We start from the raw sequence: 14929 nt of genomic DNA, 5'->3' as shown, positions 1-14929 counted from the left end.
GGAGAAGAGACTGTGAGGCTGCCCATCTTCAGTGCTGGGAGCAGTAACAAGCGGGGTCTAAGGGGACAGAGAAGGGGAGAGGGGTCCGGTTTCCCCACCCACCCCACTGCTGCCCTCACAAGACCACGAGCTAGTTCTATAAAGCATGACTAGCCCGCATCCAGGCTAAAATGACACTTGCACTCGCTGTAGGAAAAACTGTAAATTATGCATGGGACTCTGCGTTCACCTGCCCCTACGTGTAGCTTTGAAAGGATTCATTTATTTCAAAATTTAAAAACTGATCTCAGAGAAAAAACAAAAACAAAAACCTCATTAAAATATGAGGCTTGGAAATATTTAGAACCTATTGCAACAAGAGCTTATTTTTTAGACTGCAAAAGCAATTTACAAATCACTTTTAAAAAAGGGGTGGCCACCCCAACCCAAAAGGAAAGTGGGCAATGACATGTATCACCCCACCAACAGCCACCCCCTCACAGCCCGTTCCTGCTGTCAGGGCCACCTCCCCCTACAAGGCCTAAGAGGAACAAGTGTCCGCTTTCCTGGCCTCACTGGCACCTAGGACAGGATATGAGCACGTGACGCACCACAGCCAACAGGATCGGGGCAAACCTGCTGGGGCTTCCGGGAAAGGTTTTGTTCCACTGGCTGTGGGCATGTGGGCTGCTGGGAACGTGACCACACCCGACTCCTGGACAGATCCTTTCAGCTCTACCTTCAAAACACGCAGAACTGCTCTGACTCCCTTTTCCCAAACCCTCTCCCCCCGGCCTGCCTGCAATCGTCTCCCAACCGCCATGCCTGCCTCCGCCTTTACGCTCTTCATTCCAGTCCAGATACAGCAGCCAGCAGGAGCCTTTGACAGCCTTCAAAAGATAAGGTCAGTCCTTGGCTCAAAGAGATCTCATCTCCCCAGGATAAAAGCCCAAAGCGCTCCTGATGGCCTGGGAGGCCCTGCCCTTTGCGGCCCAGCACTCAGCCCGCCACGCTGGCGTCCTCCGAGTGGTTGGACAGGATGCACTCCTGCCTCGGGGCCTAGCTCTCTGTCTGAAATGCTCTTCCCCACCCGTGGGCCCTGCCCTCTTACCACCTGTGAGGCCCTACTCAAAAGTCAGCTCCAGGAGGCCTTCCCTGGCCACCCCATTTAAAATAACCCCACTCTGCCCGGCCGGGCGTGGCTCAGCGGTTGAGCGTCGACCTAGGATCTAGGTGATCAGGGTTCAATTCCCGGTCAGGGCACATGCCCGGGTTGCGGGCTCGATCAATGACTTTCATCACTGATGTTTCTCTCTCTCTCTCTCCCTCTCCTTTCCTCTCTCTGAAATCAATAAAGATATATAAATAAATAAATAAATAATAAATAAATAAACCCCACTGGGCCTCGCCGTCCCCTTCAGTGCTGTTTTCTCTAGGACCCTTCGGACACGCGGCTCCTGTCGCCTACCTGTCTCCTCCCTGGCCCCCACCAGAAGCAAGCTCCCCAAGGGCAAGACACCAGTCTGTTTGCTCAGCGCTGTTACTTCCCACTCTTGGAGACGACTGCCTGGTGCACGGCGGGTGCTGAATAATTATTTCAGTGAACTCACACAGCAACCATCCGCAGCACGCCCAAGACGGCAGGCCAGGGAGGAGGCGAATCTGGGTCCCGGTCACCTCACCGAGCTACTGAGTGACATCTGGACTTCTGACCCCGTGAGAAAATTGTACCCATCACTTCGGACACTGTAAATTAAGGTTTGTGTGATTTGAAGCCAAAAGGTACCTTATACAGGACATAGGTAGGCGGTTTGGGGTAAAAAAATAAATAAAAGTAAATAAAAAAGCTAGTGGTAAGTACAGTCATTTTCACTCAATGAGGCGGGCAGATTAAAATAACCATGAAATAATGTCGCACGGAAAAAACATAAAAGTTTAATACACGTGCATCCCATTCAACACGACTCACCGAAACACTAGCGGTATTCAGCTATTTTTTAAATTTTTATGCAAAACACGTGTCATCCGTGAGAGTTAATCCATCCCCTGCATTTCCCCCGCGCGCCGGGTGCTAGACAGGATGCTCACCTGGGCCAACAGCTGACAGACGAGGTCCCCCGCGCCCTGCCAGGAGCCACGCGTCCACGGGGCCCTGCGGCAGCCATGCCCACAGGAAACCCACACGACAGGGACTACTTTTCAGTTACCCCGTTTCACAGCTGATAACGCTGAGCTACAAAAAAGACCAAGGATCAGCCCGAAACCAAGTAGCTACGAAGTGCTGAGGCTAAATCTGAACCCAGGCGGTTTTAGCGACCAGACCGACAGCCCACCGACGCGCAGCCAGGCGGCGGGCCTTCTCCACCTGCGCGGGTCCGCAGCCCGTCGGCTCCACCGCTGCCCTCCTGCCGCTTATGGTGCGTCTGGGGTTCAACCCAACAACTGACAGAAGGTATTCAAAGTGCCGAACTCACCAGAGAGAAACACTGACAGAAAGAAGACAAATGAAAAGACAAAGATTTGTAGAAGTCCTTTCTCTCAGTTTTCTCACGGAGGTGAGAGTTCTTTACGGGAAGGGAGAGCGTAAAGGCTGAAGCAGGCGCAGTGCGTTTGGACGGCTGCGAGGACCAGACAGACAGACACGGCACATGGAACACTCAGGCCGGTGCCTGGCACACGCTAAGCAAGCCTGACGGCCGTGATCATGACGAGGGGCCTCATAAACGTCACCAAAGCTAGAAGGACGGACCGACGACTGTATGGCTAGTACATGAAACACACACGTGCTATGACGTCAAGGGTACGGAAGAGAAAGGACAAGGGCCGGTGCTCGTCCTGGGGAGAGCGCTCGGGGGCCTGGTACAGAAGCGATTCCGTCAGCACCACCAGAAACGCGTGTCCTTTCCCATCCTCTCCAGAATCCCCCGTCGGTGAGGGTGCCGGGGAAAGGCATGCTCTGTGGCGGGAGCCCAGGTCAGCACCTCATTTAAAAAAAATTTTTTTTAATGTTTTTATTGATTTTAGAGAGAGGAAGGGAGAGGGAGAGAGAAACATCAATGATGAGAGTCACTGATCGGCCGCCTCCTGCAGGCCGCTGCTGGGGATTGAGCCCGCAACCCAGGCCTGCGCCCTGACCGGGAACTGAACTGTGGCCTCCTGGTTCCTAGGCTGATGCTCCACCGCTGAGCCACATGGGCCAGGCAGTGCCTCATTTCTGGGGAGCAGCTGGTCACTCACTAGCTCGCAAAACTTGAAACTTACATGCTTCTGATAAAAGGACTCTGCGTGGAGGAATTTAACTTCCATAGCACGCCCACACTTATGAGTGTGCAGGGACGCTCGCTACAAATTTAATACAGCTGGAAACTAAGTGACCATCGATCCCCATCACGGTTAAGTAAATTAGGGTACCTCCACCTGGTTAAAACCCGTTTCTCCATGAGGCTCTCAGTAAATGACACTACTGTCCACCTGCGCTGCTAATGCCAGAAACCGGCAGGACGACTGTAATTCTTTTTCGCAGACGCATCTCATCGAATCCTTTAGCGGATCTTAGCACAGCAGCTTTCAAAACACACGAGCCCGGCCGGAGTGGCCCAGCTGAGCATGCTCCTGTGCACCAAAAGGCTGCTGGTTCGATTCCCAGTCGGGGCGCATGCCAGGGTTGTGGGTCCGCTTCCCCGGCCGGGGCATGTGGAAGGCCGCTGATCGGTGTTTCTCTCTCACTCTCTTCCTCTCAGCATGTCCTCAGCTGAGGATTAAAAATAAACAAGCACATATGAAGCCTACTGCCCTTCTCCTGGGTCCCAAGCCTACGCGAGGACGTATCTGCCAAGATGACCTCAATGGCCTCACTGGTCACCCAGTTAAAACCCTCTCCTGGCTCCCACTGCTTTGGGAATAAAATCCCTGCTCTCAGGGTGGCACGCAGGCCCCGCCTACCTCTCTGTCGGCATCTCCTAGGCTCTCCTCGGGGTCCAGCAAAGCCAGCCTTTTACCCGGGGGTGAAGGTCCCTTAGGTAGGACACGCCCATTCGGGTGTGGGGCCTTCGCAGTGAGCAGTGCTCTCCTGATCCGTCCCCTAACTGCCCCATCCTCAGGCCTGTTTCGACGCCATCACCTCAGGACCGCCTGACTCCCCACACCCGCCTCGCCGCCTCTCAGGACCCCTCACAGATACTGTCGATACCACGACCACTGTTCACGCCGCAGCATTTCTCAGCGTCTGAAATTAATGACAAGGAGTGTGTTCACTCTGCATCTCCCACCACTGACGTGCTGGCACAGGGAAGGCAAGGGCTTGGCCTCGCGTTTCCCACCAAGTCCCCAGAACCTAGAACCTGGCGAGAGCAAGCACTTCCCGCCGGCTGCGGGAAGGTCGCGCGGCTGTTGGAAAGAATGGGATGGATGTGTATGTGCTAAAAGAGACGGGATGTCCGAGGCGGCTGCCCAGCGACAGAGCCAACCACAGAGCAGCGCAGGCCACCCCTGAACCACGGGGCTTGGGCTGTGCGGCTCCGCTCGCACCCGGGTTTCAGATCGACCCGTGTTGTTCGAGGGTCAAAGGTATTTTCGTGTCCCTCGGATTTTTGACTGTGTGGGGTCAGCGCCCCTAACCGAGGGTCCGATGTTTATACAAAATGACCCCATCTTTGTAAAAACGAGCATAAGCCCATCACGTACAAACAGAGAAAGGGTGTGCACAGCAGAAAGCCACGGACACAGAAGTTAACGGCAACTACCTGTGAACTGTGGGCTGAGAAGGGGGGAGAGGCCCTTTCACTTTTCAGGTCGGGCTCCCCCGAGCCGCTTGCGCGCTTTCCCAGCACCCCTTTCACCCGAAGCTGTTCTGTGCCGCCGCCCCCGTGGGCACCTGCTGGAAAAGGCCCGACACCGTACACGGGCGCTCTTCTCTGCACGCCCAGGACACCGCAGGCCCAGCGCAAAGCTCCTGATACACAGGGTGTCCCCAAAAATGTACACACACGCTGTGAATGATTATGAAGGCAGTGTTTCTTAAAACACGTTTCATTTTCAAAACTGAGCTACAGAAGGTTACAGAGCGTATATGTTTTGGGGGACACCCTGTGGTTCTACAGCCTAACCCATTCCGCAACGGGGGAGAAACACGTATCGAAGCGCTCTTCGCTCGGGGCTGGTCCAGTTTAAGGGCTGATGGCCAATCTCCGGCTCAAACAGCAGATCAAACACACATGTTTATCTCCCTTGAATACAAGACTCTGTAAATAGCAGTAAAAAAAAGTTTTTAAGAAAAAAAAATTATTTAAAAAGTAAAATAAAATGGAGAGATCTTTCTAAAGGAAAGGCTGGGGAGACGAAGAAGTGAACCTAATGTGGGGATGGCACTTTGGGGTAACACAAGGGACTCCTAAATGTTGGAATTCAAAGAAATAATTACCAGCTTCACCCCTAAAGTCTGCCAGTCATTGATTCCCACCAAGAGCTAATTCTTAAACCTGAATGATAACCCAGGATCGGATGTTTCATAAAAAGCCCACAATATAAACAAGACCAAATAAACAACAAAAATTATCCTACAGCAAACAGACAAAGGAGAGTGTGGTTACTTATTTATAAATATTGATTTCAGAGAGAGGAAGGGAGAGGGAGAGAGAAACACCAATGATGAGAGTCATCGGTCGGCTGCCTCCTGCAGGCCCCCTGCTGGGGATCGAGCCCCAACCTGGAATCGAACCGAGACCTCCTGGATCCTAGGTCGATGCTCAACCTGAGCCACGCCCGCCGGGCACTTTAAAGAAAACTCATCATTTTCTAAGAGATTCGAGAAGGTTATGAATCCATAGTCTCGAATAAGAAAAGAATGCTGGGGGGGGGGGTGAGGAGAGAAAATTCTTGAAAATTTACAATATGACTGCTACAGAAACACTACGGAGTCCTAGAAGAAAGCCGAGGAAATGGCCAGAAGCAGGGAACAAAAGCACGACAGGGGGAGAGGGGTTAATTCAGGAGGTCCAACCACCAACTAAACGGAGACCTAGAAAGAAGAGCGGAGAGATAATTACCGTGTTATCAGAGGACTTCCAAGAACTAGGAAACACGAGGCTTAGCTTAGTGATGGAAAAGAGCACACCCACAGACCCCTTGGAGAAGCTTCAATGTGAACAGTCACCCTCAAAGGAACGGGCCCATCTCGACTCCTCTGCAAGGAGGGGTGCTGGGAGACACTGCAGCTACGGCCTCAGAGCTCTGAGGGGAAACACCCTGCACCGTAGTTTGGCCTGAATAACATAATACCCGTCAACGGTAAGGCTAATAAAAACTTTTTCAGATATGGCAGGGCTCAAAACTGTATCTCCCACACGGTCTTGCCTTAAAAATGCGTGTGAGGGATGCACTGCATTAAAACAAGTAACTCAACAAAGAATTAAGATCCAGTAACCACAGGACCAAAGCCCAGCACTGAGAGTGACACGGAACAGGTCTAGGTCACACCAGGTCCAAACTCCACAAACAGGACCAGGAGAGACATGTCCTCGGGGGGGAAATACTCATGTACGTTAAAATAACAGTGATAAAACCGAACTGCGAGGAAAGCTGGTAACACGCAAGGAAGAAAACTGACAGGGCAAGAAAAAAGGCCGTCGCTGGCTCAAAACCCAGGAGCCAGCACAGGACGGGTCACCACGGTCTCTCGGCCTCTGCTGTGAACATTTAGATCACCACAGTGACGCAGAAACTATCAGCTGACTTTCAACGATTAAAACCAAGTCACAGGCGAAGTATAGAGGAGTCCGGAAACCAGGTAACAAATATCCTCAACCGTGACAATGCCCACGTAGAAATGACAGGCGCAGAAGGGCGCAAGGGCAAAGGAAAGGCGGGAAACAGGAGCGGCACCACCATTTTCCTCAGCGTCCCCTCTTGGGAAAGGTCAAGATACACAATCTACAGGAAGGTGAAGCAAAGCTCTACCGTGTTATGTGAATTACAAAGATTACCGAGAAGCCAAAAGTGGTAACATCTACTGGGAGAGTGAACGTAAGGGGGCGAAATCCTCATTTATCAGAGCAGAAGTCAATCTATAATCGATCGATCCTAAAGCAAGCTTATTCTTTCATCACGATACCACGCAAAGGAACTATTTAAAAGCTTCCCCTGGAGGACGGCGGGAGGCGTGCGGCGGGTCCCGGCCTTTCTGACAAGCGTTTCTGGGTTCGGGGCTTGTTTCTGCTGCCGGCGGTGGCTTCCTTTCCGCCGGGAGGAGACAGCTGAGGGGGAATCCTGGAAACCGGTGGTGGACGGTGCTCGTCACTTTGTTTAACGACATTCTACTCAAGAAACGGAAGCCTTTTGTTTTAAATGAAACGCCTAAAAACAAACCAGGATTTATTTCTTCAAAAGACAAATGACATTGTGAGGAAGCCTCCGTATGAGGACAGCGTTCTTCTGACACCCCGCGTGTCACCGGCGGCGGTTAAACATAAAGCAGTGAGTTGCTGGAAGAACAGTCCAGCTCCCTTCAGCATCGAGCGCCAAGCGCCTACGACGGCCACAAAATGAACACATCACACATCACACATCACGCTGCAGACCAGTCTCAGACCCGCTGCCGTTATCCGTGAAATACAACCGAAAGCGAAGGAACGCTGACAAATAAGTTACCAAACCCTCTCAAGTCAAAATATAGGGAGCTATTGTGTAATCTGACACTTCAGAAAATTACATTTTTTGTTGTCACGAAAATGAAGCCAAGAAAAATACGGTTTGGTGTTTAATAAGGCACTGAGCAGCTTAGAAACGGAGACAACTACATCACGTTAGCCTATTTTACATTTCCTATGGGTCTAGACGCTAAAAACGCCCGTGCAAAGAAACTACACAACTAGAACGGTAATTATGTAACAAATGATTTTACATTAGAAGCAACTGTTTATTCTGAAATATATGCTATTGAACAGTTAAATTAAAGTTTACCTTGTCAGAATACATTGTTTCCAAATCAATGATACTTACAGAAAATAAAACATGTATTTCAGTATTATTTAACCTTACTTTTAGAAAAGTGGCCAAGAAGGATTTTATGCCCTGGGTAAAAAAAAAAATATATATATATATATAGTAAAAAATATTCTAGAAGAGACAGTTTAATATATATAATATATAATACAAGGTTTTGTTAAAAAAAAAAAAGTGTAACATGCCACCTCAGGTTAAATACACAAATTTTACATATAATAAATAACTATATCTAAATATTAAATAGGACAGGTGGATAGGTAAAAGTCTAAATATGAGCTTGTGAACATAATGAAGTCAGCCCTACACTGTCATAGCTTTACTTAACAAAAGGAGAATGTATTTAATCCACCAAACTGTTTATCTTCTGCTGATACAAGTTCCCTAAAGCACATTAGCTACATAATAATTTGTTTTTAAAATAATTTCTGATTAAACTCTAGTAGATTACCCGAATTAATTACTGGGAATTAAACACACATCAAGAACTATTTTGAAAATCTTCAAGCCTGTAACGGAAGCCAACGTGTTTCTCCCAGAGTGTTCAAATTATATAAGTATTTCAAGGTGTGTGAAATCCGTATTACCGTTAAAATATTTTACAGAACTATATATATTCTTACATACACACAATTTATACAGAATTAGAATCAAAATGCTGAATTATTTTATTTTATTTTTTAATATATCTTCATTGATTTCAGAGAGAGGAAGGGGGGGGGGAGAGACAGAAACATCAATGATGGGAGAGTCATTGATGGAGCCCGCAACCGGGGCATGTGCCCTGACTGGCACTCGAACCCCGATCGCCTGGATCCTAGGTTGACGCCCAACCACTGAGCGTCCAGAACGTGAAACCTGTATGATTATTTGTCATTTCCTCACTTCCAAACCCAGACTGGATTCTACAAGGAAAACGCACGTCTCGGCGCCTCGGGCCGCCCCGTCTCCAGCCTTCGTCCGGGGGAGCCCCGAACAGAGAAGCGCAGGCTCCTGCTGGGTCTGCCTGTTTGTTTTTAACAGCAACAATCCAGCCCAGCCTCCCTCCCGGGCCAGATGCAAAAACACGGTCCTCGGGAAAGGGATGGCGTTCCCCTTTCGGCACCTGGGGTTCTGGCCCTTTTTATATTGTCATTTTTGCATTTCTGTGCCTAAACCATCTCATAACTGCTGGCACCGCTCGGATCAGCCATATTCCCCGGCCAGGTCCCATGCCCAGGACGGGTCGCTCAGCTGGGCTCCACCGCCCGGCCTCGGCGGGCAGCTCCATCACTGGGGGGGCTCCCGCTGCCAAGGGCCTGCCAACCCGACCCCCTGCGGCGCCCACCGCTCAGGACAAGGCAGACGGCACCGAGGGTCCTTCCCGCCAGCTCGGCCACGGCTCCGAGAGCCTCTGGCCAGCCACACACACCCACACACACCCACTGCCGAAAGCACAGACACACTCCCCGGAGCCCACAAGAAAGGGGGGGAGGAGCGCGGGGCTGGAGAAAGTGGATCCTGGGTAGCAGGCGCCTGGAAAAGGCGGGATGGACTCCCGGAGCCCGGGCCCGCTCCCGCCCGGGCCGCTCCCGGGGCTCCCCTGCGCCGCGCAATGCCCACGGCCCCTGCTTCACTCTGTGATGTTTTATTCTGTTACGCGACTTAACGAAATTCTGTTGAAAACCGAGACTATAAAACAAAAGAAAACAAACACATTTCGAGTCATTTTTGTCAGTGTGGAAGCCTCTCTGTTAACCCTTTCCTCCCTCTAGTGCGGAAGTAAAACCGAAATACTAACCAGCACCTGAAACGGTCTCAGCGTCTCCCGAAAATGTCCTACAAGCCTCCCTCTTCCAGGCCCCCCCCCCCCCCCAGTTAACAGAGAGTTTTTATCATGAAAAAGTCTACTTCAGATGCTGCCACTCGATTTGGCAAATTTTTCTTTCTCCTTTTATCTGTAGATGTTTATTGTGGGGTTTTGGGGTTTTTTTTTATGTTTCAAATATGTCCGGTTTTCCGAACCTCTAACCGAGCATCTGTCATTACGGAGAATCTGCCCTCCTGCTCAATACACAAACGAGTCCGCTTTCCTCCCCAAACTTCCCAATGCTCCGCGAAGCTGGCCGAGCGTTCTCTGCTCCCGGCACCGAACAAATTAAAAAAAAAACACAAAAACACGAAAAAACCACACACACACCATATGTAACTGTAGTCTACTTCCGTTGTTCTAATAAAGTCGCTTAAGTGATGATTTAAGTGGTCTTGGTTACCAAAGAATCTCTGCTTTTAAATAAACATTCTGAAGCCGTCCGTGGGGGGAGGGGCGCGGGGCCCGAGCAGCACCAACGGGGGGTCAAGTTCACGGCTGTTCCCGCGGAGGCCGGTCGGGACGCGGCCTTTTTCAGACCCGGTGTCCTGCAAAGTCTCGGCAACTGGGAACGCTGGTTATAGATCACCACCTTCTAGGAGACAGTCCCCCAACCTAAAGCGTCAGGGCAACGCCACTGAGGCCCAGCGTCAGGCGGGAGGAGCTCAGGTTTGGACGCAGCCCAGCAGCCGCCCGGCCCAAGACGCTGCCTGACGCGGCCGTCGGGTGAGGGGTAAGCCCAGGCTTCCGTGGGGCGCGAGAAAACAACCGAAAAACAGAAGTGTATTTTTTTTTTTTTTTTTTTACTTTCACAAAGTTAAACAATGTCATTCCAAAGGCTATTTTAGAAGACACGATGCAAAACAGTTCCTAGTTTTTATTTCCACTGTAATTAGTTTCAAATGCGAATAAAACTCTACACAAGCTTCAATCCCAAGACTTTTATTCTGATTAAATTGCATTTACAAAAGTCTTTTAGAAAGTGTGCGTGAAGCACGAACAGTTGCCAGTGCTGAGAACTACTCAGGGGGACCGAACGGAAACACAGCGTCTGGAGAGACCATTTCTAGTATCATCAACTGGTAGCCGGCCTCCGCTCAGCCCCGGGGACTGCGCCCTCCCTACGCCGTGGCACAGGCCTACCCTGCGGGACAGGCCCTGTCGGCAGCGGGAAGATGAATCCGGAGCAATTGGCTTTCATTAACTTATCGCTTCCCCTCACCCACTCCACGGCCCCCCTCGCGTCCCCCACAGCTTCCCCTAAGATCCCGAACGTCACTGCAGACCAGCGGCACAGGGCAGGCAGGAACTCTGCGGGCACCACGCGGGGCGCAGGTGCTGTGCTGTGGGGTCGTGCCCCTGAGACCTGCGTCACCTTGTTCACCACTGTCACCCCAACACATTCGACAGGAAGGGAAGAAGAACCCTGCGGAAGCACAGAGCTGCGCTTACCAGCTGCCCGTGGAAATATGAGGGGAGAGAAAGGGGTAAGATTAAGGAAAACGAGGCCCCACGGTGGGCGAAGGCGAGAGCCGGGGTGCCCTGGGGCAGCAGGTTTCTCTGCGACTCTCAACGCGTCTTACGGCTTTTCACTGGGGCTGTGAAGTAAGTTAACTTCTCAATGTTTTCAAAAGAGAAGACTCATTACGAATCCTCTGTCATTATTTATTTACTTATTTATTTTTAGGAATGAACATTTTCAGTACTTTTTTTTTAAATTCTCACCTAAGGATATTTTTTCCATTGCTTTTGAGAGAGAGAAAGAGAGAGAGAGAAACATGGATGCGAGAGAGAGACAGAGAGAGAGAGAGACAGAGACAGACAGACAGACAGGCACATCGACTAGGTGCCTCCCGCAGGAGCCCCAGCCGGGGGCCAGGGATTGAGCCTGCGACCAAGGTACGTGCCCTTGGCCAGAATCGAACCCGGGACCCTTCAGACTGCAGGCTGACGCTCTAACCACTGAACAGCACCGCCCAGGGCCTAAGTTATTTAAAACAAAGAAAAACAAAACAGGAGCAATTCCACCACTAAAAACCTGAAGGCATCTCTCTCTCAGTACTGTGCCCTACTAATGGGATCTGACAAAAAAGGAGATTAATAACCAAATGTTTTCCTTAATGCTCTCTAATAAGAATTGAATAAACCCTTAAAGCACTTAAGAGAAATAAGGGAACCTGAGGACACAGAAGATAACTTTCTATACAGCCAAAGACAACCAAATACCTAGAGCAACTGTCTTACTGTGTCGTACAAAGAGCTCACGTACTATGAAAAACATTAAGAACGTCCACCTGCCAATAAGCGATAAACAAAACATGAGTGAGAAATTCACAGGAAAGGCAAGTAGTAAAATCCAGTTTTCAATAATCCCACTAATCAAGTAAGTAAAAATTTTAAACCGAAGTGCAGTGTTCGCAGCCACCATCGCTCTAACGCCTGCACCGCCTCCAGCCGCAGAAAGGGGGTAAGTAAAGGGGTCCCCATGCCATGGCTCCCACAAAGCAGCCTGCCCACAATCCCCCGGTGGCAAAGCACCGAGGAGGCAGCTGGCTACCAGAGCCGCTCATGAGAGTGCGCCCCCTACTGGAGGGGTGGAGAAACCTCATCGCTACAGGCCTGGTACCGGGCACTTTGTGAAATTAGACGTTATCAGAAGTCCACTGAACTTCTGATTCGCAAACTCCCCTTCCAGCGTCTTCTGCGAGAAATTGCTCAGGACTTCAAAACAGACCTGCGCTTCCAGAGCGCAGCTATTGGTGCTTTGCAGGAGGCAAGTGAGGCCTATCTGGTTGGCCTCTTTGAAGACACCAACCTGTGTGTTACCCATGCCAAACGCGTAACAATTACGCCCAAAGCCATCCAGCGAGCACGCTGCACACGGGGAGGATGTGCTTACGAATCCACTCTGATGGGAAACATTTCATTCTTTTAAAAGAATTTTCTTCCTGTTATTGGTAGTTCTGAATGTTGGATTTTTTTTTCCCATGGGGTCAAAAGGTACCTAAGTATATGGTTGCGAGTTGAAAATAGGGGACAGAAATCAAGTATTGGCAGTTTTTCCATTTTCATTTGTGTGTGAGTTTTTTTAATATAAATGCGGGGACATATAAAGCACTAATGCAAGTCAAAATGTTTCCGTGAACAAGTTTCAGCGGTTCAACTTTATAACAATATAAACGAGCCTGTTAAATTTTTCTGGACAGTGCGAGCATTTGGGTTTTTTTTAAAACAAGTAAATTTCTTATTGATGGCAACTAAAAAGTGTTTGTAGCATTTTTATCATACAGCAGATTCCATCCGTTCACTATCCTTTTCTAGCTGAGTTGTCCTACATGCAAGTACATGTTTTTAATGTTGTCTGTCTTCTGTGCTGTTCCTGTAAGTTCGCTATTAAAAAATACATTAAACTATAAAAAAATAAACAAAATCGAAGTGCAGCTTTTCAGTGATTAAGAATATAAAAGGGTGTGGGTTTTCTTATACTGACCGACTTGATTTTTTTAGAGGGAGGGGGAGAGACATCAATTTGTTGCTCCATTTATCGCTGCCACTCACTGGCTGATCCCAGTACGTGCCCTGCCCCGGACTGAACCCTGGCGCATGGGGGTGATGCTCCAACCAACCGCGCCACCCGGCAGGGCATAAAGGTTCTGCTTTAATAAACCAGGCGCGACAAAGACTCAGTGAAACTGCTCCGCACACACATTGCTGTTGACATTATAAGCTGATGCAGCCCTTTTGGGAAGCATTTTAAACTTTTTAATAAAAATAAGAGTTTGTGTTTCACAGGCACTGTTCTGAAGGGTTTCTGAACACGCAACGCACCCTCTTTAATTCTCTCAGTAACACTAAGGCAGGGATTTTATCATCAACCCCGTTTTATAGGTGAGGAAACAGATTCAACAGCTTACACGGAGTCCAACTGGAAAGGGAAGAGCCAACGTCTGAGGCGCAGCAGTTAGTTTAGACATTAGAGCCCACTCCCCGCTCGTATGTATCAACAATCATAAAATTCTTCTTTGTTTAAACCGAGTGATCCTGCCTGTGGAAATCTGTTGCATAAAAATAATCCAAAATATGAATGTGAGCATCTTCAAAAATGCCTGCAGAGCATTTTACATGGTATAATCATAAGCCAAAAAAAGTCGTATCATTAAGGGAAGTGGAGGAATGGGATGGGGGTGATGGGGATATTTACTAAAGTTAATTCAATGAAAAATTAAGCTCCTTTCAAAAATGATACGAAGATTAAGGACATGGAAATTTTCTTTTGTGTGCTAACGGAGGAAGTAGGCTCCAAAATCTATAGTATAAACCATCATTAATACAATGAAAACAAAATGTACATATGGAAGAAGTTGGAAAGAGAACAGATGAAAATAACAGCATCTGTGTCAGTGGTGTGAAAGGGTGTGAGTTTTTACTTCTTTCCATGTTCCACATTTTCTGTAATAAAAATGTAACTTTAAATAAAATTTCAGTGACTGAAATAACAGATTTCCACAGTTAGAAATCCACAGATTATACGATAATAGCAGAAGAAATTCATGCTCAACCTGGAAAAGACGATGTTTTGACATGTTTTAATGAGCGGAAGGATAATCTAGTTATGTTTCCAAAATTTTAGAAAAGAATTATTTCATAACATAATCCCAGTCACACTAATTTTAAACTAAACTAATTCCATTTTTACCAAAGCTCAAATTAATGCCCATTTATCATATTATTCCAATGACCTTGAAAGAAAAGGCCTACACTTGACAGTAGCCTTTTTATAAAAATATACATATATGTCTTTATTGATTTCAGAGAGACGAAGGGAGAGAGAGAGAGAGAAACATCCATGATGAGAGTCACTGATCGGCTGCCTCCTGCAGGCCCCACTGGGGATGGAGCCCACAACCCGGGCCTGTGCCCTGACCGGGAATCGAACCCCGATCTCCTGGATCCTAGGCTGATGCTCAGCTGCTGAGCCACACCGGCCGGGGGGCAGTAGCCTCTTAACACAGGGAGGTAACATTAGGATTCAAAATTACTAGACTGGCAAGTATCATGCGATATCACAAACAGTTCATATGGAATCTTGGCTATAAGAAAAGC

The 14929-nt window shown here is 48.8% G+C and overlaps 1 protein-coding gene and 1 pseudogene across 14 annotated transcripts in view; one reads left to right on the top strand and one right to left on the bottom strand.

Moving 5' to 3' along the window:
- The window catches only part of KMT2C (lysine methyltransferase 2C), a 181885-nt gene that overhangs the window by 150013 nt on the left and 16943 nt on the right, over positions 1–14929 (bottom strand). The gene's annotated exons all lie outside the window — the stretch shown is intronic.
- On the top strand, positions 12317–12761 carry LOC308561979 (histone H3.3A pseudogene; annotated as a pseudogene). The gene has a single exon. The product of its transcript is annotated as a histone H3.3A pseudogene (transcript).

Source organism: Miniopterus schreibersii (assembly GCF_964146895.1).
Source record: "Miniopterus schreibersii genome assembly, chromosome: 9".
In the NCBI taxonomy this organism is placed as follows: Eukaryota; Metazoa; Chordata; class Mammalia; order Chiroptera; family Miniopteridae; genus Miniopterus; species Miniopterus schreibersii.
This window is presented reverse-complemented; position numbering and strand designations above follow the sequence as displayed.